The sequence below is a fragment of the Grammomys surdaster genome, unplaced genomic scaffold (genome assembly GCF_004785775.1).
Source record: "Grammomys surdaster isolate TR1022 unplaced genomic scaffold, NIH_TR_1.0 165, whole genome shotgun sequence".
NCBI classification, from domain to species: Eukaryota; Metazoa; Chordata; class Mammalia; order Rodentia; family Muridae; genus Grammomys; species Grammomys surdaster.
Genome location: NW_021604613.1, coordinates 3,144,137 through 3,168,672, shown reverse-complemented (window position 1 = coordinate 3,168,672; position 24,536 = coordinate 3,144,137). Strand labels below are relative to the sequence as shown.

The following is a 24,536-nucleotide window of genomic DNA, read 5'->3' as shown; positions in this document are numbered from 1 at the left end:
TGTTAAAGAACACAATTATACTAAGTAAAAATAGTTATGGCTCATAGATGATGAAATAAATATCTACCATTATCAAGCACCAAAATAGAACAAAAATAAACTAGACTTTGATACAATGATTCCTTGCTTAGTGGTAGACATATTCTGAGAAACGTGCCATAAAGTGATGTCATCATTATGAGACCATCACCAAGTAGTCCTATGCAGTCTGTATGGTGTCCATCAGTTACTTACCATAGCTTTGGTGTAGACAAGAGGCTTAGTCATGAGACATAGGGGGATGCAGTCTGTGTTTCGTGCATCCTGTTTTACCTTGCTTTTTGCAATAGAAAAAGGATGATTAGCATCTGTGCTATAATTTTATACAACTGGTGGGGCAGCATCTGCTTACACTGGTGTCACCACAAACACAATTAAGGCATTGAGCCATGATGCTATGGCAGCTATGGTGTGTCTACACCACAGCGCTTTCACATCCATAGTAATCTTACGGAATCATCACTGTGGACTGAAACATTGTCCTGTAGCACATGATGATGTACTGAGACAGAGGACTGTTACAATGTGTGCCACTGACAGTAAAAACATCAGGTACTGTCCAGTGTGACTACGCAGAGGCAGTAGGGGAGAAAGACATTCTCACCAATCACCAATATTTCTATTAGTTGAACTTTAAAAAGAAATAAGCTCAAATTATGTGTGTATTAAAACAAAAATCACTAGATTCATAAACCTTATTCTCAGACACCCCAGGGAGAGGGGTCCAGAAATCTAATTCATAAATCTTCACCAATGAACTGCCAAGGTTAAAACCACAGCCTTTGGATACATTTCTAGAAGTGTAATTGCTATGTCAAAGGAGTGAAAAATGTTAAGGTTTATAATAAGAATTGCCAGATTGTCCTTTGGTTGTGTGCCAGCTCACATCCCCCCACAGTGTGCAAAAGCTTATTCTAACACTGGCATGGAGTGGGGCACAGTGCTTTCATCTTTGCCAGTTTGATAAATGAAGAATGACGTATCTGATTTATTTCGACAGAGGCAGTAGTTTGCTGCAGTTGGTTCTTTTGGGGGGACATTCTGTCCCATCTGTCTTCCTCTTGAACTGTGTAGATCGATTGGTCTCCTCCAGTTACTGTTTCATGATAAAAATCACTCAAGAAGCCTGCTAAACTGTGGATTTGTGATCCCACTTGTAATTCTGATTATGCAGGTAGTGGTAGGTTATGAGAGTAGGCTGAGTATAGTAATCCAGGAACAGAGGTGTATGTCCTGGGCAGGAAGATTACAGTTACTGCAAACAACAGAAGTTACATAAGATGCATAATTTATGTTCTTCCTAAAATGGACTCCTGCTCATCTGTGCCTTTTTCCTGTCTGAGACACAGTTCCTCTCCCTCTCCATCTTCCATGTTCCAGCATGTGGTCTGTTCTGTGTGCCAGTAAAATCTACAATGTTTTCTGCCACTCTGCTTTTTCATAGCCCTTAGTGTTCAAACAATTCATCCTGACACTTGATGATTGAATCCACCACTTTAGATAGATAACAATTGGCTGATAATAAAGATTTACAATTTTGGGAATCTATCACATCCCCAAAGCAACTCAATTGTCCCCTTCTTCTGAGAGACAAAGAGTAACGGTGTGTGTGTGAAAAGATAGTCTAATGAAGGCAGTTGAAGCACCATTTTAGAGTAGGAGGCTAATTTAGGATATAACTATGCAATAAATTACACATGTGATAGCACTTAATTGAAGGTAGTGTGACACTTTGGAAGGCGAAATCTGAAGTCAGAACAGGCTGGAAGAATTAGAAGCTGGCATCAGAGATAGCTCAGCAGTTAGGAGCACATATTGCTTATGCAGAGGACTTATATGTGTTTCCAACACCCATATAGGGCAGTTTACAAATACCTGCAGCTACAGCTTCAGGGATCCAACGCTTCCTTCAGGACTCTCTGGGCACATACACTCACAGTTGTGTATACCCTGTAACACATGCACTTCATTAACAATAGAATAAATCTTTAAAAAAAAATTAGTGATTAAGAAGTTCTTTACTGCCCTTTCTGCCTCCTCTGCCGCCATGGTGCCTGTGAAAAAGCTTGTGGCCAAGGGGGGCAAAAAAAAGAAGCAAGTTTTGAAGTTCACTCTCGACTGCACTCACCCTGTAGAAGATGGGATCATGGACGCCACCAATTTTGAGCAGTTCCTCCAGAAGAGAATCAAGGTGAATGGGAAAGCCGGCAACCTTGGTGGGGGAGGGGGGTTTGTGACCATCGAGCGGAGCAAGAGCAAGATCACTGTCACTTCCGAAGTGCCTTTCTCCAAAAGGTATTTGAAATATCTCACCAAAAAGTATTTGAAGAAGAACAACCTCCAAGATTGGCTGCGTGTTGTCACCAACAGCAAAAAGAGCTATGAGCTGTGTTACTTCCAGATTAACCAGGATGAAGAGGAGGACGAGGACGAGGATTAAGACTCATTGCTCTGCAGTGTTTTATATTAATTCATAAATAAAACTTAGGAACAACAACAACAAAAAAAGTTCTCTACTGATGTGGAACTTTTTCCTTTTCACGCGTGATTTTCAGCAACACTCTAGAGATCCTGTTTCAACTGAGATTTTTTTTTTAAGTTCCACAGGTGTTTATAACAGGTGTAGCCAAGGCTGAGACACACTGTCCATAAGTATTGAAAAGTAGCCATGTGAATTTCACACACATGCCATTATTGTCTCTCAGAAGGAGGAGACACTTGAGTTGCCTTGGGGAAGTGATGGATTCCTAAAAATGTAAATCGTGCTTCTTGTCATTTCTGACAAGTTTGAGTAAATTTACTTCTCCTTACTCACTCATCTAACACATGTGCACTGAGAAGACTCAGCTGAAGTTGGGAATGCAACAGGCACAAGTAGTGAGTGTCTTGTCAGCGTCTGTGACACATGTGACCTAATGGTGAGAGCAGAAAGTGACCCAGTATTTTCCAGTAACTTCAAGCTGGCTTCTGTCTGTGTTCACCAAGGAGAACACCAGTGCATCCAGTATCTTCCAGTAACTTCAAGCTGGCTTCTATCTGCGTTCACCAAGGAGAACACCAGTGCATCCAGTGTCTTCCAGAAACTTCAAGCTGGCTTCTGTCTGCGTTCACTAAGGAGAACACCAGTGCAGAGCACTTCCAAAGAGGCCGCCTTTGTCTAAATAAAACACAAGGCTGTTAAAAAACAAACTTTTCCAAGTCTATAACTCTATCCCTTCTAGTTTATTAGAAATATTTGCTGATATTATTGAGAGATTTTTCTAGGTCAGTTGATACTTCTTTGTTTCCTGGAATAACACTTGTTGCCATTCTTTTGGTGAGTGTTGTGTTATAACTTAGGTAGATCTACTTTGAGAGCTACAGTGTAGGTAAAGGCACCAGCCCAGGCTGGAATGTAGAAGGCAGAAGGATCTGGTAGACAAGGTACTCCAGACTGTAGGTCTATGCACCACTACCAACCCATTTGGCTCTTGTCGGCCCCCATGGATGCAGTGAACAAAAGGGCCATGTAGTTATTTTCTATTGTTCCACTTAAAAAATGATTCTTTCACAGTTTAATTTTACACACACACACACACACACACACACACACACACACACAATTTTGTTCTTGTTCTCTCTGGCTATCCTTTTATTGTCTTCCACCTCCCACCAAATGCCTTCTCTTTTTCCCACCAAATCTTTCTTGTAATTTTGTTGAGGCCCATTGCTTTTAATTAGGGTTGCCTGCATGAACACAAGCAACATACCTGTGGCTACCACTAAGAAATATGATTGCCCCACCCAGCAGCCATGAACTGCCTATAACTCCTGTAAGAGACATAAGGCCTTACAAGTCCCTCCTCTCCATGATGGAATGTTGATGTGTCCAGGGTTTTTTGTTTGGTGGGTTTGATTTAGCTTGCATTTATTTATTTATTTATTTATTTATTTATTTATTTTTATTTTTTTTGAGAAAAGATTGTAATTCTGTAGCCTAGGCTGGTCTAGAAGTACTGTATAATTCAGCCTGGCCTCAAATTTTCAGCAGTCTTCTAGACTCAGACACCTGAGTGCTTGAATTACAGGTATGAGCCACTATACCTGGCTAACACACTTTATTACTATTTTTCCTTCAGTTCTGGAAGTTGAACTCAGGTCCTCTCACATATCATAGTCTTCATATCACCAATGCAAGCAATGAAAGTGTACTCTGTAAAAGTAACTTTTATTCATCAGATGCAAGCATCCTCTCAAACAACAATAAAAATGTTAGCATTATTATTACTACTGAGTAACCTCATCTTTTCTAGCTCTTTTGAACTCTGGCTGGCTGGTTCCTATCAGCTGTTCTGGCTCAAACTCCTCTCCAAACTGACTGATTCAAATTGGCTTTTCTTTGGCTTTTGACTGAATTGTTGTGCTTGGCCTCAAACTAACTCTGTTAATCTGTTCTAATCCTGTGGGTCCTTCTCATTCTCTGTGTCATTCTGTCTTCACCTGCAACCTGTCTCTGAAAAACTGTCCCAGTAAAACTGCCACCTCTTCACTCATCTCCACCCCCACCCCCCATCGCTGTCTTCAGTCGCTTCTTTTTTCTGTCTTTTGTAGGGAGAGTACGGGTTTGTATCCTAGCTCTGACTCATTCTGCCACATCTTTCTCTGACTTGTCACTTTGTTTTTCCCACAGTTGTTTGGGATTAAAGGTGTGTGGTAGGGGCATGTCTTTAGTCGAGAAAAGGGATTAAAGTATGAGGCACGTCTACATTCCAGCCAGATCACACAGACCTAGAAGGTCTTTGAATGTGATCTCTTGCCAGGGCAGCCACACTACTGGAATAAAATTCCTTAACTAACTATAGCATAGTCATGACCTTTCTCAAAATATTCCACATCATGGGAATTGTTTTCTTATAAGAGGTGTAGTTTCTCTGATGACTCAACAGTCTTCTCATTTTTCCATGATTCAACCAAATGTCCCATCAGTTCTGTCTAACAGATATGGCCTTGAACTTTTAAGGTAGCCATGCAGGATTTTATTAAGGAAAGAACAACATTTAGAATCAGAATATAGATACTCTTGATACTGCTTACTGGTAGACCCTATCCAGCATGTGTTAGGCCTTGTATTCAATCCACAGGGCAACAAAACCAAAGCAATATAATCAGAATAAAAGTTGAACCCTGCCCTCAGTTGATATGTGCTTAATATAACCTTTGTATAACATATACAAGAGACTACATAATTTATCAAGGGCTTCTTCAGTCTCTGTAAACTGATTAGAAGTCAGTTTCTGAGGATTGTGGTCATAAAAGAGTTTGGCTCAAGACCTCAGCAACACTGGAGATTCTCACTGCATGCAGGGAGATAGAAATGGGGCAGCACTCGGTCCAGGTTTGCACAGATAAATAACCATCAAATGAGGCACATAGAAATGGCCTGCAAGTTTTTGGAGAAATCTGGTAAGACAGCATCAAAACCAGAGACTATGTCTTCCTAGCATCAGAGCTGTGAAAGACATCAAAGCATGACTGGAATTTTATGCCCTGTACCAATAACCCAGGTAGAGGGACAGAAAGTCAGGAAAACCAGCCTATCTGCTCCACTCAAAGCTGTGTCTTGGTTACACCTGTTTCATGTAACAGTGAGACTAGCTGTCACTTTGGTTCTCTGTACTCTTTCTGCCCATAAGTCTCAGCCTTTCACTGAATGTGTGGGTCTGAGTTGTCAACGAACCTGTCTGGCATAAGGACAAGACGTGGCTGCTAGCTAAGAGGTCACTGATTAGAAAGGACAGCCTAGTGTAGAACATGAGCAACTCTAGAGTCTAGTGGAGTGGATTAATGAAATCAGAGCTTGAGAGCCCATCCTCAGCTCCTTATCCAAGAGTTAAAACAAGGGCTCACATAGATTTGCAGAACTGAGTAGCAGTACAGATTAAAAAGAGACATACCACCAAAAGGGACCAAGCTCTACAGGATGAGAGTACTCCAGGGAACTTGTTATTCTGAGCTTCCTTTTGTGGAGTCTAGAGAAGAAGTTTGATTACTAAGGGGTGTACCATGAGTACATATTAAGTCATATGTTCGGTTTTTTTTCTACTGTATATGCCTCTTCCTATAGTGCACTCAATTTAAATCATGTGTGTGTTCAATTATGCATTGGTACTGGGTGTTAAATATGAGATTTACCCTAAAAGATACATGCCTTACTATACATGCATGCAAAACCAGTTCAGACTGGACCAAACTCTTGTATTCTTCATACTCTGGTGTGTTGAGAATACATTTGAGTAGCAACTACCACTGCACACAGAAGGAAGTACATGTAGCCTGATGTAGATGGGGTATGAAGGAGGGTCTGAGATTACTAGGCACAGTGTTTGGGGAAGGATATGCATACAGAGTACAGGTGAAGGAATTAGGCCATCAAGTGCATTAGTATAGGGGTTCATGTGTGCATAGCCCAAGACCAAAGGGTATCCCAGGATGCTTGCCTGCCTCAACTAAAGAGATTGTTGGGGTATTGTGTGAGTACTTAAAAATTTTTCCTCCTTTTTTCCTGTTATTTGAAAAACATCCTATAAGCACAGGGTAAACACATAAGTAAAAGTAAAACTGGCAAGACTGGATTGATGTCTCTGCAGTTAAGAACACTGGCTATTCCTCCAGGGACCTGGGTGTGAATTGCAGCACCCACACAGAAGCTCACAGCCATCTCTAACTCCAGTTACAGGGATCCAGCAACCTTTTCTGGTCTTCTTGAAAACTGCACACATGTGTTACACAAACACCTGCAGGTCAAAAGCCATAGACATGCAACAAATCTTTTTAAAAAAGAAAATGTCCCCTGTTCTTAGGGAATGAAGTCTGGAGCTCAAACTGATCCATAAAAATATTCATCTGGATGAGTGACTGGGCTCAGTTTTACTGGGTTTGATCTTAAGCCTGCAATGTCTCAGGCCAGGAGATCAGGGCTCCCCAGTCACAGTGCAAATTTCAGACCAGCCTAGCCTACAAGAAATACCCTCCGCCAGTGCCGTTTTTCAAAACAACAACAAAAAGATTCTATCTTATCATAGTGACATAGATAATCTCAGCACTAAGGAGGCTGAGTCAGGAGGATCATGAGTTCAAGGTCAGCCTGTATTACATAGCTCAAAACATCCTGTATTACAATGCAAGACCTTCAAAAACACAAGTCAATTACTTTCTGCCTCTTTGCCTAAAGTCATGGAAAAAGAAATCCTAAAGAACAACCCCTGCATCAGAGACCAGGTTGAATCAGTCTTTACTGCATCCATCTCTAACCTCAAGAGCGTAATATTCTCTGTGCTCTGGGTATCACTCATGCTACTAACTCAGAAACAGCATGCTGCTCACTAGTCTGTTTTCGTTTAGCTTGTGAGCTTCCAAGGGTGAATAGCCAGAATCAGGCTATAAGTGTGCTCTTGGTGAACTGATTGCTAATGGATTGACCTGGAGATCGAAGTGTATCTGCTGTGGGATCCCAATACTAACAATGTACCTAGCATGTGACGGTGCTCCAGTGAGTTGGTGGAAAACATATTTTTCTGGCTATACAATAATATATGTTTTTGCTTGTGAAGCAGAATGAAATGTGAAGAAATATTTATCGTTTTGATCATGGAAGCTATGCAGCAACAGCACATCAGTTATAAATCACAAAGAACACGGTGAAAAAGAACGTAAATCCGGATCATGATAGTGGGAGCGACTTTCTTACTGCCCCAAGCCAACACTGTGTGGCGGCCACACTGAATCAGAGGCAACCTCATCTTCCCTTGATCTCATAGTTGCTGTCTCCCCACTCTACAGGAAACCCCTAATCTCAGTAGCCGAGAACAGTCGGAATCCGTACAACATTAGAACTGTGGCAAGTGAAATATTTTGGCAGGTGAACCCCAATGATTTGCAGGCAAAAATGATGCCACATGCAATAAGGTGTTAAGTTGGTGTTCTCACTGGGGCTGAGAGCATATTTCTAATAGGTGACCAGCTGAAAACGTGAAAGGAATGGCAAATACAGGCTGTACAGTTCAGAGTTGTGACTTCCTGTTCAACTTTACGGAGGAGGTGAGAACAAGAGAAACTCCACGGAGATGCTTCTGTCTTCACATTTCCATCTCTGGCTTTCACCATTCATTTTACACTGCACAGAATATACCACATTGTCTGCTTACTACAGTGTGTGCAGGAAATGTACAAAAATACAATTCTAGGTATGGAGGAAACCTTTGGTATAACTGATGTGTGTGTAACAAGTTATCAGCAAAACTCTTATTTAGGGAAAGAATTCTGGTAATATATGATATTATTACCATGACTTTACTGAGATACTAGGATATGTGTTGGACTTTGTTAACTTTGAAATCATATTAACTTTTAGTATTAAATACACCATATAAGACTTGTGTTTTCCATTGCTTTTGTTAATAATCATTGCCTTGATGATAGCGATTCACTCGTAAAATAGAGGCACGGACTGATTGTAACAGCAGCTTCCTGTCTCTCACACCTGGGCTCAGACCACAGCTTTCTTCAGAAATAATGTGTATTAACACCTCTTCATTCTAGAGGAGACGCCTGTTGTGTTGGCTGGAAGAGGCAAGATTAGGAGACATGATGCATTTGAAGATGTTTTTGCTACAAAAATCATACTTGTAACCCTAGCCTTCTCTTCAGACTTGTAACCTTAGCCTTCTCGTCCACTTTTAGGGGAGATCGTAGGAGAAAATAGGATGTTCAAAAGGAAGAGCCAGTCTCAGAGCTGGCATAGTGCTGGCTGCCTGTGGTATTGCATCTTTACTGTTCCCCCAGGTCCTTTTGCTGAGATGCCTCTTTCACATGGCCCCCACACAGCAACACGGCCCTAGTGGTACCCAGCTGCCCTCTGAATCCTTTCCAGAAGTTCAAGATTTACTTGAATCTCTTAAACCAATTCAACTTTGTTCAAGTTTGCCAGGCTTGGGCTGGAGAGATGGCGCAGATATGAAAAGGGGACTCATAGCCAAAGGCTCACACGAAGGTTTGCTAACCTTGTGTGAATTTTTATGAGCACTTATTTAAATGAAATGCTCAATCAAACACAGTGCTTTCTCTTCTCTTCTTCAAGTTTTAATTAAGTGCTTGTCTTCAATAAGCCCTAAACTATGGGATCCTGTTGTTCTTAAAAGTCCCCACAATCCACATATTAAGCTAGAGGTCAAATCCAAGAAGAGAAGGAAAAAGGAAGCGATGCTTGTTTGGTGTGAGTTTTTCCCAATGTCTAGAACAGCCTTGAGAATTATTGCTTATAAATGTGTGGGACGAATGACATGGGTGGTGTCTGGCACAGGTAGTGTCTGCTGGCACTGGTTTTGAGTACTTGAGAAGGTTAATCAGAAAGCTGTGAGTGGCTATTGCAGGTGAACCACACCAAGTGTGAAGACACAGGATGGGTAAGGTAGTAGGGGACTTAGGGAGCTTGGACTAGTGCAAGTGGTGGACACATTTGGTGTGCACATAGGAGTAGCTGAGAGCTGGTGGGAACAACTGTGAGGGAGGGATAAGCTTGCCCTTTGTGCAAGAGGGCACAGTAGAATACAAGGACGAGCAATTGTTTTAAAGCTTTTAAGTATTTGCCCAACTAGACAGCTAGATAGGATGACTTTTCCCGTTATGGTTTGTCCGATGAGTGCTAGGCTGAAGTATCTGCCTTCCACATAAAAACCTACCACTCTGTGATGGGCGACATAGAAAGTAAGATGTTTGTGAAACTCATAATAATGATACAAGCTACATTTTTATAGATTGATTCCTTGCTGCTTCTGAGTTTACCACAACTTCATACCATATATAGATCATGCCATATTATGTAAGTAAAATCTTACAAAGATAATCATACAAATTCCTCCAAATGTAAGTGTCCATCTTAAGAGAATGGGGGATGCTCACTACATGGAATTAGCTCATTAAGTTGGTCCAGTGCAATGTTGGCTACTTTTATCGCCCTAATCTTCAAAAACCAGGGCAGGTCCTTGCTATTTCCCCCATTCTAAAAATGAGGGGGATCTAGGCTTGGAAAGGTCACAAACCTGCCAAAGGTCACATAAATGGAGGTGAAACCATTGAGATAAATGCATTTTCCAAGCCCAGAGCCTCTGCCCAAAGTGTTACATAGATATTTTTCCCAAATTGTGTCTTTTTTCCTCTCTAACATATAAATAGCTTATGATATTTTAAGGTCTACATTGGAAGCTTACCATCACAATAAACTGTATATATTTAATCACCCAGGAATTCTTCATGTTGGTAATGGGACACTTAGCTCAAGCTCCAGACACAGATAACTGTTAGTTTTTTTGCTCCTAAGCCTTTGTCTTTTCTGTGCTGTATGCAGATAGTCACAGAGTGTAGCTTGTGCACTGGGCTTCCTTCTCAGAAGGAAAATGTCTGGTGCTTCTGAATGTGTGCTGTTTGGACCTGGTTTGATCATGAATCATGTACATCCCAAATTATAGGCTTGTGTTTCCTGCGCTTGTAACTATACATTTAACATGGCCTGATTTGATTTTTGTATCTTGGTAAAGGTTACTTACTAAACAACAATCATTTATATAAAGCTTTCAGCTATAGACATAAAATAAATATCTACTGAAACCGTCCAGTTTGACAGGTTTTAATGGAAGGATGTGCATGGGAAGCCATTCCCCCAGCAATGATAGCAAGTGCAAGCATGGGCTCTAAACTTACTGCATCCCCTTCCAGAGCCTCCTCCCCACCTCTCCCATGTATTCCCTCTCCAAGACAGCCGTCTGCCTTTGCTCACTACAGAGTTTCTAGTGTTTAAACAGAGCCACTTATTTTTTTATTTTTCTCATTTTAAAGGATGTATTTTTATGCTTATGTATTTGTGTGTCAGTGTGAGTTTATGTCATGTGTGTGCAAACCCAAAGGAGGCCAGAAGAGAGCCTTGGATCCCCTGGAGCTGGAGTTATGAATGGTTCTAAGCTTTTGGATATTGGTATTAACCAAAATTACATCGTCTGAAAGAGCAGCAAGCACTCTTACCAGTGAAGCTATCTCCTCAGTCCCTGTGCTCCCTTTAAAGTGCCTTCTTAGGTACTTACTACTGGGTCTTCAGGTTCATGCATATTTTTGCGTGTATCAACAGTTCATTCCTTCTTGTTGCTGGAGTGCTCCATGGTATAGACACATTACTTTTTTTTATTATTGTATTTAATAATTACCTAAACTTTGAGATATGCAAGGAGTAAAACAAATCAGACTTTTAATTTAAATTCTGTGCTTTAAACTTAATACGTATCATGCATTCGCCCTTAAAATTTAAATAGATATTTAAATTGAAAAAGAATCAGATAGGGAATCAGATGCGAGAAAGAAGAGGGATGGGGGAGAGGATAAAGAATTTGCCATACAAAGAGCATCATACCCGACTTGCAGAACCATATAGAACTAGGTATGTAGCTCAGTTGTTGGGCATGGGTCCAGAATGCACAGGTATTAGGCTCAATCCCCAGAATCACAAACATCCAAACCTATGAATTCACTTTGCATCTGACTCTTTACTGCATGCAAATTAAGTACACAATGTTGCATTGCATATACAAAATACTGTTTGATAGTTTGTATTTATATAAAGTACTTCAATGTGTTATACATTCTGGAAACATTGGGCGCAGTGTTTCTTTTTTATCAGTTAAGTTAATGCGCCTTTTTTTTTTGGCAATATAGTTGTAACTAGGCAATATATTCTTTCATCTTGTATACATTCATACTACAAAATAAGACCAACACTTTAAAGGAAGATGGATAGCTGTTTTCACCAGTCCTCAGATTGGTATTCCATGACTCCTAGCCCCAGGTGGTGTGCTGGAGCGACTCATGAAGTCAGGTAGGCTGAAGCTAAGCTTCCTTGAACCTCAGTTTCCCTATCTATAAAATGAAGATAGCAGTCTTGAGAGGCTGCACTGGGCTTTATGTCAGATGGCATTTGTGAGCACACAGCTATCAGGAAACATTGTAAATAAATGTTGTTCCTTGCTATGCTCTCTTTTTATCAGAAGAGATCCTTAGACACATAGGTAGAATAGTTTCCTAAATTGTGCTTCATCCCATTGTTATTTTAGCACTTCCCATATGCTGCTTAATGCATATACCACCCAGCCAGAACACAGAGGCATGGGAGCATCCCTGAGTAGTTGTCTGAAGGGGACTTTGTCTTCCCAGTGTTGGCACCAAGCCAGATCTGTGGCTGTACAGTATAAGGAAAGGGAAGCCTTGTTCTGTGATCACATTTCAAGAGTGACTCACTCAATGATGGAGGTTCTTGTGTAGCTGACACCTGCTCTGGGGCTTTTGGGAGAAGATACAGTGGTTGGTCCCAGGTGGGAGGTAACAGCTCATACTGGAAACCAGAGGTTTGAGTCTGTGCTCTTTCTGTTTGAGTGCCCTCCTGGGAAATGTAGCAGGTTACTACTGGCTATTTGGACTAGCTCCAGTGTTCACACAACCTTCAAAAGTACTAATTATAAACCACTGTGGTGAGAAACCAAAGAAGTCACCAGGGCATCCTATCAGGAGAACTCGAGAAGACTTTAAATGCTAAGAAATAAGATCATATTGAATTACAATATGACCAATAGTGGGGTTGTTGCTGAAGGAGAGCTATGGGAAATGTCATGGTGAAAACATTTTGACACTACTGGAATAAGAAGACTCCAACACAACATAAACATTAAAGAAGAATGGTTAGTGTGTTGAAAACTCTCCTTACATTGTAACAGAAAGGCTTTCAGGGCAGGGGAGGAGTGGGCAACTGAGACCTGGTTTACGTTTCATCTCAGCCTCTAAGAAGGCATATGACCTCAGAGAGTAATTTGTAGAGAGCCGTGGAAAGCAGAGACATCTCTGGCAATCCGATGCTCTCACAAGTTCTGTAATTTACTGTCTTTGTGTAAGGGGAAAGCGCGGGAAGTCACAAGCCCTTCCCGAGGCATATAGGATTTTATGGGCAATTAACCAACCAGATATGTACACATCACTCCAGGGGGTATTTAACCAGGGACTTCTCGGGGCTCGGGGCCTTTTCTCCCAGCCGGTTTCCACCAGCCGGCCTTTTCCCAGCGGGTCTTTCCTCTATAACATCGTAATAAAGATCTGCTGAAGAGCTTTGGTGTCTGTGTTATCTCGCTGGCGAGTACAGGCCACCGACAGTAATTCACTTCACGAATCCTCAGTTCTCCCATGGAGAAACTGGTAAATCATAGGATCTGTGTTACTGAACAGTTAACAAGAGCAGGATAGGCAGTAAGAAGTCTGAGGTATCTCCCAAGTGAATGGCCCGAGGAAAGTCTCCTCTTCTACAGAAATGGAAAAGATCACTCTCACACCCACTTCTCCTAAAAAATATTACCCCATTCTGTCAGTTTCCAGGAAAACCAAAATTTCTCAAATCTTTGGGTGTGGCTATGTGTTCTGTGCAGGAACATATGTGCCATGCCACATGAGAGTAGGGCGGAGGACATCCTCAGGTGGCAGCTCTTGCCCTCCACCTTGTTTGAGATATGGTCTCTTGCTGTTCCGCATAGCACACAAAGGCTAGCTGCCTCATGCTCTCAGAGTTTCTCCCTCACCTCGTGTCTCACCCTAAGGCCACCGGAATTACAGATATACGCCATATCTGGCAGGCACTAGGGGTTCTGAAACATTTTTTTTATCAAAGGTCATGAAATTTTCTTTTGGCATCCTTTTCTCTATAGAGTGAGAACGATTCTGTTTGGCTTCCAGAGGTACAAACTGTGAGTGTGCTCATGAGGCATGTGACACACTTCAGCCCTCAGGAGGAAACAGCACATCCTCACTGCTCATCAGCTTGTGAGCATTTCTGGTCGTTGGCAAGTGCCTCTGTAAATAGGAAAGTAAATAAAGCAAATATTTGGTAATTTTCCAGTAGAAACCCAGTGCTTTCTGTTTTGCCAGATGGAAAGAGCTGTCATACTAACACTCATTTTTCAGATATTTTGGTAGACATGGAAAATTTAATTGAGTAAAACCAGTTTTTAAAAAAGTGAATCTTCATCAAAACAGAATGATATCTCCTCAGTGTTTTAGAAATTTAGGGGAGTTTCCATTGGTGAGTAGAGCTTGCTTTGGCTGTGACCTTTCAGCTGGGTTGAATCTGTCAGGCCTGACCACATAGCCAAGGTCCTCGGTACAACACTTACTTATTTTCTCCTTTCAGCTTATTTGCCACTCAATTTGCTGATGCTAACCAAAAAGTTTCCTTTTCTAAATAGAAAACCTCATCTGCCTTTAACTGTTGCATAACTCGCACGCATGAGTCGGTGAGTGAAACCAGCAACCGTTCATCTGTCTTTTTTAAAAAATTATTTTATTTATTTAATCGTAAATGTTGCTCCTTTTCCTGGTCTCCTTCCCAGAGTTCTTCACCCTATTGCTCCACCCTTTCACCTCTGAGAAGGTGCCCCTGGGTATCCCCCTTCTCTGGGGCATCAAGTCTCTACAGGGTTAGGTGCATCCTCTCCCACTGGGGCCAGACAAGGCAGTCAGTCCTCTGCAACATATGTGCCAGGGGCCTCCGACCAGCCTATGTATGCTTTTTTGGTTGGTGGCTTAGTCTCTGGGAGCTGTTCCTCTGTCTCTTGCCTTCTTCCTCCATGGCACCTCTTCAGACATCTTTTTTATATTTTTATTTTTATATTTTATATATTTATATTTCATTTTATATTAGCTGTCCTTATCCTGGGCCATCTAATGTCAGTTTATGAATCTGTTTCTCAAAGTGTGTCTATCATATGTGTGTGTGTCTAACATGTGTGTGTATCTGTGTGTATATGTGTGTTCATGTGTCTTTGTGTCCATCCATGTGTGTATGTGTTGGTGTTCATGTGTGTGTGTGTCTCTGTGTGTGTCTGTGTACCCATCTGTGTGTCCATTTGTGTGTGTTTCTGTGTGTGTGTGTCCATGTGTGTGTGTACCTATATCTATGTGTATGTTTGTGTGTCCATGTGTGTGTCCATGTGTGTACCCATCTGTGTATGTGTGTGTCTGTGTGTGTTTGTGTATATGTGTCTGTGTGTGTGTCAGAGTGTCTGTGTGTCTGTCTGTGTATCTGCATGTGTGTGTACCCATTTGTGTGTCCATGTGTGTTTCTGTGTGTGTGTCCATGTGTGTGTACCTATATCTTTGTGTGTGTCTCTGTGTCTGTGTGTGTGTCCATGTGTGTACTCATCTGTTTATGTGTGTGTCTGTGTGTGTGTCAGTGTGTGTGTCAGTGTGTGTGTAAGAAGACACTCAACTGTAGAAAACAGTGCTTTCACTATTCTTATAGTATGGCAATGGTGGTTTACTTAAGTTATTCCTGCTGCTTTAATGGTGGATAATATCCCTGTTTCATCTTTGATGAACTTTGATGAGGTTCATAGATGACAATAAGTTTTTGAAGATCACAGAAATGGTCCTTCTCTATAAAGTATGAGCATTAATCACAAAGATTGTTTTATGCTGTGGATGTAGCTTAGTTGGTAGAGTGCCACTCTGGTATGCACGAAGTCTTGGATCGAGTCATACTCAGCACCAAATAAGCTGGGTGTGATGGCTCACACCTGTGATTCCAGCATTCCAGAGGTGAAGGCTGAAGAATCAGAAGTTCAAGGTCATCCCCAGATACACAGGGAAGTGCTGGCTAACATGGGCTACATGAAATACCGTCTTAAAAAAAAAATGTTCTATAGATACTTTGGGTCTTTTATCCTACAGAAATTTGAGGACCCTTTTGATACAATAAGTACTTGCTGAAAAACTATGCAGATCCTTCGTTGAGATTCTCTTTATATCAGAAGATCAAAAAGAGATGATAATAATTAGGTTGAAAACAAAGGAATTAGATTAGTATCTTCCCTGTGCTAGGGAAAACTGAAGCCACAGTGGCTTTCTCTAAAAACTAAACTTCACACTACAGGGAGCTCAAGTGTGGAAAGCACAGGAAGCACAGCACACACTGGAGAGTGCATGTCCACGCCTTAGACTCCCTGTCTTTGACTCCTGGCTCTAACTTACTGCCTATGTGGCTTTTGGCAGCTACAGAACCTTCCTGCTCCTTGTTCTCTGATCTTCCTGAAAAATACAGATATCAGTGGAACTGTTCCCATCAGCATCAGGAGGTTATCGAGAATATATGACATACATGAAGAGTTTGCACAGTGCCTGATTCAGAGTCATCCAGAGGTGTCATTTTATAAATATTGTCACATATAGAAGTGAGTGTGGAAGGCACGTTTGTTATTATTACTGTCATCATTATTAATTATGATTAGGCTAAGAAGAAAGGCTAAGTCATTGTCTCAGTGACTAGTCAACACATTGAGATCAACACTTAGGTTTGACCCTGGCATTAAAATGACTGTCACACAAAAGCTTTTGAAATATAAATAATTTCTGAGGCTTTTAATCCTTTTTCTTTTCACTGAATTCATTAGACCTAGTGTAACAAATACATTTTATTCCATGCAACCTTTAGTTCCTCCTGATGAAATCCAATGTGTAGAGCACTTGAATTTAGTGTATACACCTACAGAGACAGAATTGCTTGGCTGACAGTCTCAATACATTGCCAAGTGCTCAACATCTCTCCCCAGAATGCAGAGTCCATCTTGGCCTGCTTTGTGATATCTTTCTTGCCTGGAGGAAGCCAGGGATAGTCTGTCATGAACATAGAGTTTCCTGTGGTACTCCAAAGAGGCTCTGGATGCTGCTGTGCTGTGCTCCTGAAGAACTTAAACAGCACTGGGCACATGCTTTGTTTTGGTTTGACTCCTGTTCTGCCAAGTTGGAAAAGTTTCCAGGCCAAGTAACTTATTTGGAAAAAAAAAAAGAGCCTCAAAATACTGACTCTGAGAAGCCAGGCTTCTCTGTAGCATGTGTGTTCTAGTGGGTGAACAATAATTTTTGGCTTGAGTAGACTGACACAAAAGCAGAAAAATTGAGAGCTGAAGATCCACTGCCACTCACTGCATCAAGGACAGGGCAACCTGAGCAGAATTTTCTGTTAGCAGCAGAGCAGCCCAGATGTGGCTCCTTGGCTCCTGCTCTCTCCTGCAGTCTTGGCAGAAAACCCCAAAGGCAGATTCACCATCTCAGACCCTCTAGGAGGCCCCACGGAGTTGCCAGTTTTCCCCCTTTCTAGATGAGTGCATTACTTATTTCCCATTTATAAAAAAATACTAAAGCGGAGTGGACAGAAGTCAGGACAATCTCAGAGTTTAAGGTGGAAATGACCTGATAGATCATGGTCCATCCAGGTCATCCAACAGCATGCATTTATTTAATATCTTGGTTTTGAAGCCTAATGTAAAAATGTTAAGTGAAACTATGAAATAACAAACATGCATTCGGAGTGCATGTTATACCTCTAGATCTTAGGGGAAAATATTTATATTGGGAGGAAGGTTATCACAATGACAGCTGTATTTTCTTCAGTGTTTTGCAGTAATAATTTAGGTCTTCCCATTTTACTTTTCCTGTCTTCCATTTTCAGTAATAGGTATAAATTTTACTTACTGTCTGAAAAAAATGTGTTTAAAATAATCCACTGTACTAAAATCAATACAGAGGGAAATTGGGAACTGTACAACTGAGCCTCTATTTTAAAAGGACTTATGCTTATTCTGGTCATGAGTTTATCTATGTTCATACATGTGTGTCTACGTGAGTGGCACCTGTGTGTAGGTGCCTGCAGAGGCCAGAAAAGGGCATCAGAGCTGCAAACTCCTTGGGGCTGAAGTTACAGGTGGTTGAGACCTATGGGTGTGGGAACCAAGCCGAAGTCCTCTGAAAAAGCAGGAAGTACTTTTAAAAAATTGGATATTTTATTTACTTACATTTCAGATGTTGTCCCCTTCACCCATTCCCCCCATCCCCACCCCCAGAAATCCCTTATTCCACCCCCACTCCTGTCACTTCTATGAGGGTGTCCCCACACCCATTCACCCACTCCCACCTCCCTGCCCTCAAATTCCCCCACACTGTAGCATCCAGCCTTCACGGGACCAAGGACTTCCTCTCCCACCTATGCCTGACAAGAGCCTCCACTACATATACAGCTGGAGCCATGGGTCCCTCCAAGAGTGCTCCCAGGCTGGCTGGCTTAGACCCTGGGGGCTCTGGCTGGTTGGTATTTTTGCTCTCCCCACGGGCCGCAAATCCTTTCAGCTCCTTCAGACTTCACTCTAACTCCTCCATTGGGAACCCCATGATCAGTTCAATGGTTAGCTGCGAGCTTCTGCCTCTGGCAGAGCCTCTCAGGAGACAGGTATATCAGACTCTGGTTGTGTAGTGTGTGTGTGTGTGTGTGTGTGTGTGTGTGTGTGTGTAGATGTAAATGTGCTATAGTGTGCTTGAGGAGGTAAAAGGAACACTTTTAGGAGTGGAGCCTCTCCCTTCGCAGTGAGTTGTGAGACCTGAACTTAGGTCCTCAGGCTTGCCTGACGACTGCTTTTTACCTGAGTGGCCATCCTGCTGGCCCTGTCTCCTATGTGCTATGAAAAGATGATAATGCACATGGACGTCATGTTTCCCTTAATGTATTTATTTCAGCCCCAGAATCTTGTCCTGAACTCTTCTGGTCCATTAAATCCCATATCTAGAAAACAAAGCTCGTTTTTCGTGGCTGGATGAAGGGGGCTGCAGAGGAAGAGGCAGGCTAATACCTGTTGAACTTCTGGACAGCCTGGTCTACACAGTGAGTTCTGGGTTAGCCAGGGCTATGACAAATAACCAAACCAAAACCTGCTTTATATATGTCCATTGTAATTAGTTACAGAATTCTTCATCTCCAGTACAGTCTTATCATCTCCCAGGAATTTAGAGCTGAACATCAGGACAATGTTGTTCGTTGGCCATTCTCTTACCAGTGGGTCTTCTCTGTACAATTAGAAGAACAGATTTTTCTTCTTATGTAGGGGTAATAATATACATTAACCACAGGAAATTTGGAAAATAAAGAAAAAAGAAAAGCAAGAAATATCAGTTACCCATAGTCTTACAGTGGTAAGCTTTGATTCTATGAGACTTTCCGCATTTCTTCTGTCTATGGATTTTAACTCTAGACAGAGAGGTGCGTTTTTCACAATTGTGTTATATGGTTATTTGAGTTGTATTTTACATAAAGTTATTTTTAAAAGGCCCTGATGCCTAGAGCCCTTCACTACTTACTGTTCATAGTCTCAAACTACAGTTGCTCACCAGAGATGGGTGAATGGCGACAGGAGACAGGAGCCCAGGGGAAGCCCTACATATCTCCCTGTCTGAACAGTTTCCTTCAAGTTAAACAGAGAATAACAGATATTAAAAACATACTAGTACTGAGTGAGATTTTTCTCAAAGTTAAGAGTTAAGATGAAAAGGGGAGGTAAGTAAAGGAAATGATCTGTGGGACTATTTTTATTTATATTACTTTAAGAATTAGTTTAAGAAATTAAATGTCTTTATCAAAGTACAATTACATCACTTTCCCTCCATCCTTTCGACCTTGCAGCCCCCCTCCACACTCCCTCAAGCTGCTCCCATGCCCCCTTCAAGTTGAGAGCCTCTTTTTCTTTGAATGTTATTGTTGCATACATTCAAACATATATAAATGCAACATGCTGGGTCCCTTTTTGTTGTGTATGTAAATGGATTCAGGGCTAACCACTTTGCACTGGACAGCCAATAAGGGGCACATCCAAGGAAGGAGCTAATTATTCTTCTAATTATTCTTCTTAATTAGTTCTTTGTCTAGGAGTAGGACTCAAGGAAGTTTTCTCTTTCCGTGTTAACATGTCCACTGACATTGCCGTTGTTCTTGTCTCTTTTATGCAGCCATTTCTTATTTATTTATTTATTTATTTATTTATTTATTCATTCATTCATTCATTCATTCATTCACTTTACATCCTGATCACAGTTCCCTTCTCCTCCTGGTCCCCCTCACAAACCACTCCCTCATTCCTCTCTCTTCTCCTTCGAGAAGGGGGAAGCCCCCTGGGTATCACTCCACCTGGCACATCAAGTAATCCCAAGTCTAGGTTCATCCTCTCCCACTGAGGCCAGACAAGGCAGCCCAGTTAGGGGAACAGGATCCAGAGGCAAGCTATAGAATCAGGGACAGCCCTCACTTCAGTTGTTGGGGGACTCTCATGAAAACCAAGCTGCATATTTGCTACATATGTGCAAGAGGTAGGGTGGGGGTCTAGATCCAGCCCACGTTTGCTCTTTCATTGGTGTTCAGTCTTTGGGAGCTCCAAGGGTCCGGCTTAGTTAACTCTGTTGATCTTCTTGTGGAATTCCTATCCCTTTCGGGTCCCTCAGTTCTTCGCCCTCCCCAAGCTCCATCTAATGCTTGGCTGTAGGTCTGAGTCTGTTTCCATGGTTACACAGTGATTTCTAGGAAAAATTGTTGCACAGCAGCCTTCCTGGTATTCTGGCTCCTACAGTCTCTCTGCCTCTTTTCCACAAAGTTTCCTGAGCCATAGATGCAGGGGCTGTGAAGTACATGTCTCTGTTGGGGCTGAACTCCCCATTATCTGTTGGTCTCTGTATTGTGTTCAGTTGTGTTTCTCTGTGATGGTCTCCATTTGCTATAAAGAGAGGCTACTTTGCTGATAGGTACTTTGAATTTTTAACTAGCATGAAAATATTTCAGAGGTTTCAGATAAAATATACAAAAGGAAGAATACATTAAAATGTGAGATGACTGGATTTTAAATTCCAAAATGTAAATGAACTATATATAAGGATCAGGCAGAAAAAAACTAAGTCACAAAAACCCGTCTTTGGCTCTCTATAATAAGATAGATAATGCTTAATGATAAATGCCTGATACACAATGAGAGGCTTCAAGCATACCTTGAAGCGTCAGAGGGTAATGATCTCCTAACACTCTGCTGTGTGAAGAACTTTCTAGAAAATGATGATGTAATACAATAACCTAGAAAGTGTAAATAGTTTGGGATGAAAAATTTAAAAGAACAATATGTAAGGAGAACAATGACAACACAGAGGATTCCGTGGTGGGAAAAGAAAATGGAATGAAAGTCATGTTGGATACAGCAGACACCGTGACAGTACAAACTACCATGGAGTCACAATGAGGGAACATGAAAGAACATGGTACATGGAGATCAGACTCAAGAGAGTCAACAAAACAAAATAATAAAATAGAAAGAGAATGGCAATGAGAGTTAGTTCTAGGACACTTTCCTGAGTTAACCAAGAGATCATGTAGGCACAGATTTGAATACTTGGGCTAGTAAGATGTTCAGTGTATCAAGGTACTTGCTGCCAAGTCTGTGGTGGTTTGAATGAAAATGGCCCCATAGACTTGTATATTTGACTGCTTGGTCCCCAGGAGTCGGAATTGTTTGGGAAGGATTAAAAGGTGTCGCTTTGTTGGAAGAGGTATGTCACCTTTGAGGTGTCAAGAGCCCACACCCTTCCCAGTCACTGCTCTCCCTCCCTCCCCCAACACTGTGTGTGTTGTGTCTCAAGATATGCACTCTTGCTCCAGGGCCAGGTAGCTAAGACAAAGCCTGGCAACCTATGCTCAGTTCAGGAACCCACAAGGTAGCAATTCCTTCAAGTTGTCCTTTGACTTCCTTACAAGGTCTGTGGCATGCACCCCACTTCCTATCTCCAACAAATAGATAATTGTAATATCAGCCATAGAAGATTTAAAACCTTAGCTTTTATTCCATATAATTCAAGTTAGGCTTCAATGCCGTTGTCCTCATCCCTGGAGCATTGCGATTGGCACTGGTGACAGTGCTGACAGAGGAAGTGGGAACTGTACATAACCACACCCACTCTCTCAGCACAGCAGCCCACAGTCAGTCAGTAGTGAACATGAAGTTATCATCACTTAGGGATGGTAATACAAACAGGGCGTGTGCAAAATTACATCTGGTAAGTTCATCATAGTCATTGCTGTTTGCACAATAGACTATGTATACATGCTGAACATTTGAAGAAGAGCAAAAAAGCAAAAAACAACAGAGATATGTAGCGAAAACAACAGACAAGCAAAAGTAATGGGAAACTGACAGTAGATACTGACAGAGTAGAAGCAGGCATAATAAAAATGACAATATAAGTCGATGAAGTTCTGTAATAGTATGGTTTTCATGTGTAATCAACATAAAACTTAACCAGGATCTTTATAAGCAACCACCTAAAGAATGTCGTCTTGGCAGAGTTCAGAGTAAACGGCTGAGTAAAGACCTACCAGGCTAATGCAATAAAGCGAAGTATTGCCATCACGTATTTTTTAATAACACACCATGCAAATGAGATAATAGATTTAACTGTTTAGATAATTTGGTACGAAGGACATGTAATATTTATTTTACTGCTTATGAAGCTATTTTAAAATGTCAAATTTAAGCCCCAAGGCAATAATCAGGACAAATATTGTAATACTAAAAGAGACAATTTTAAATGAACATTTATGTATCAAATTTATGGAATTTATGGCATATTAAGTAATATTAAATCACATATGAATTGGAAATTATAAATACAAAAAAAGATAACTGTGGAATATTTTAATGCATCTTTTCAGTTTTCTGACAATGTAAAAATATAAATGAACAACATCTAAATGTTCTAATTTAACAAGTTTGGGTTGATAATATAACATTTTGATGGTAAAAAAACATTAATACATAAATGGAAATTTTATTAAACTCAGACCAGGGCTAAAATAACCATTCAATCACTATTAAAATAATGTTATTGAAGAATTTGTATTGGAGTATCAATGAAATAAAACAGCAGATTCAAAATGATATATGAAAGATTTTGGTGTGCAGCTTAAACAGACAACACCAAGCCAGATGTTCCACGAGGGGAGGGGGTTTATCAGGGCAGAGGGCAAAGGTGGGGAGAGAAGCGGGAGGAATGGCAGAGAGAAGAGAGAGGAGAGAGAAGAGAGAGAAGTGGAGGAGGCTGCCCATGACCACGTGGAGAGAGGGGGAAGGGAAGGGGAGAGGGGCAAGGGGCAGAGAGAACCTGCAGGCAGGGGATCAAGGGATCAAGAGAGAGAGGAGGGGGCAGGCAGCCCCTTTTATAGTGGGGAGGAGCATACCTGGCTGTTGCCAGGTAACTGTGGAAGTGGAGGTTAGACAGAATACTAACAATATATAGTGTGCTTTGGAATGTATGTTTAATGTATGCCTGTATACTACACATATGGAGAAAATATACTGGAATGTATTAGAATATTAATATCAAATACAGGGGTTTGAATGTTTGTTTTCTCGTGTAATTTCCTGAATCTTAGTGACTATTTATTTTAAATTTTTCCCTACAAAGGATATTTTTACTTCTGCAATCAAAACATACATATATATATTTGACCTTCATTTAATAATTGATTGTGACTATACGAACACCTCACTTAGTTCTCACAGCTCAGGAAAGAAAAGCAGTACTTAGATTTTACAGGGGAGGAAATCAACGCGGCGGAAGGAGGGTGGTCCTTCTTTAAATGTTACTAATAGCATGAAAGCACCCATAGCCCTTGACTTTGACCTCGAATCCAGAGGACTTTCCAGTGCATATTTTAGGTAAACTGTCACCTCACAGGTCATGTTCAAATGCTGGTGGGTCAGGCTGTCAAGAGCATCATTAGTGCCCAGAGGACACAAAATATGCAAATGCACAGCTTGGTATGAGTTCACTCAAAAAACGGTAAGAGAGAAAGGCGAATAATACGGTCTGACTGGGCAGGGACTGAGGAAGGTCACAAAAGCATTGGATTGAAATGAAAATGAAGGGCAGCCATGAAGGCCAGAGCCAGATCGCCCAAGAGAAACACCGAACATCTCTCAGTGTCTTCAACCACTCCTGATGGAAAAAGTGTGTTCTGCATGTAGACATGTAGAGCAGCACGAAGACCACTGTTTAGTGTCGTCGCTCCAGGTACAGTCGCTCCAAGTACAGCACACCAGTACAGCACACTCTGGAGAGGTTCTGGGGCCTGTCCTTACAGGCCATTAGAAACACTTTCAGTTTAATCTCCCACAGTACTTCAATTAGTATTCATGCTTCCATCACAATTGAGATGAATTTCAAACGTTTGGTTGTGTTTCTTCCGATTGGAAGATTTGCCACTTCTTGTTTTAGGTTCTAATACCCTATACTTTGATCATTATATGAACCGATTTTTTAAAAAAATGCCAAAAGAATTCATCAGAATAAAAACCAGCTTTGTATTTGTGTAACTGCTTACATTATGCAGGTCTTCATGAAAATTAAAATGAAAAGTATAAAAAGAAAGAAAAGAAACTAAAATTAGACCAAAATAATACAACCATTATTTACATTTTGGTTGGTATCTTACTGGATGCTGCATAAACACCCAAATATCACTTCCCCTAAAATAGACCAAATCACAGATGAGGTTTTTTTTTTAAATTACCGTATTGTTTCATGTATTC

At 41.2% G+C, this 24,536-nt stretch overlaps 1 protein-coding gene and 1 pseudogene across 3 annotated transcripts in view; both read left to right on the top strand.

Moving 5' to 3' along the window:
* The window catches only part of Stat4 (signal transducer and activator of transcription 4), a 90,989-nt gene that overhangs the window by 18,627 nt on the left and 47,826 nt on the right, over window positions 1-24,536 (top strand). The gene's annotated exons all lie outside the window — the stretch shown is intronic.
* LOC114619701 lies at window positions 2,083-2,479 on the top strand (annotated as a pseudogene).